Source organism: Hemiscyllium ocellatum, unplaced genomic scaffold (assembly GCF_020745735.1).
Source record: "Hemiscyllium ocellatum isolate sHemOce1 unplaced genomic scaffold, sHemOce1.pat.X.cur. scaffold_116_pat_ctg1, whole genome shotgun sequence".
Taxonomy (NCBI): Eukaryota; Metazoa; Chordata; class Chondrichthyes; order Orectolobiformes; family Hemiscylliidae; genus Hemiscyllium; species Hemiscyllium ocellatum.
This window is the reverse complement of record NW_026867694.1, coordinates 738,266-739,088: the sequence shown is the minus strand read 5'-3', so window position 1 is coordinate 739,088 and position 823 is coordinate 738,266. Positions and strand designations below refer to the sequence as shown.

General features: G+C 47.8%; 1 non-coding gene across 1 annotated transcript; it reads left to right on the top strand.

The window, feature by feature from the left end:
* Positions 1–435: 435 nt before the first annotated feature.
* trnai-aau (transfer RNA isoleucine (anticodon AAU)) lies at positions 436–509 on the top strand. Its single transcript has one exon. It is a non-coding gene; the product is annotated as a tRNA-Ile (tRNA).
* Positions 510–823: the final 314 nt, after the last annotated feature.

The following is an 823-nucleotide window of genomic DNA, read 5'->3' as shown; positions in this document are numbered from 1 at the left end:
AGGTGCAGCTTGTCATGTTGACAAATATCGTCTGGAGAAACGTACTTTCAACGATTACTCACTGCGCAGCAGTTTATCAGCAGCACATAACCCTGACTCCAAAGGTCTGTGAGTTTCCAGAAGCACAGTGAGCGATCGTTGAAGGTACGTTTCTCCAGACGATATTTGTCAACATGACAAACTGCAGCTGAGCTGGTGGCATTGCGATTGAAATTGCATGCGTCCGGACATTGTGCTTAAATTTGGATATCAGAGCAAATGGTTAGCTCGAGTGTTCGCGTTCGGAAAAGTCAATGATTTTTTTTGGTGAAAAGTTTTGCAACGAAAGGAAATACGTGAGACGAGCGTGGATCGATATCAAATCAGAAAATGAACATCCGCCGTGATTGTGTCCACGGGCAATGTAGGCATTTGCTTTCGGAGGCTGGCTGCGTTGGCCAGTTAGCTCAGCTGGTTCGAGCGTGGTGCGAATAACGCCACGGTCGTGGGTTCAATCCCCACACTGGCCATGTGAAGCGCTCATGGCAGTAGCTCCCCTACATTCGTCGTGGATTTTAATTTCACCGCCTGCAAGAACTTGTCACATGATCGATTCAGATGTGTATTCATTCGAAAGCCGACCATCGCTGTCTTGGAATGGCCACTCGTTGGTCGCATGCCGGATCTCAGCTGCGTCGCTGTATTTCCAAACAAAGTGAATCACGAAATCACCAAGCAGAAAGCCTCGCCAGCGCAATAAAACATTTGACAGGGATAGATGCACAACTCGATCGCCGTACCCATGATGACTCTTGGATGTTGTCTGCAGCAAATCAATCAGTCT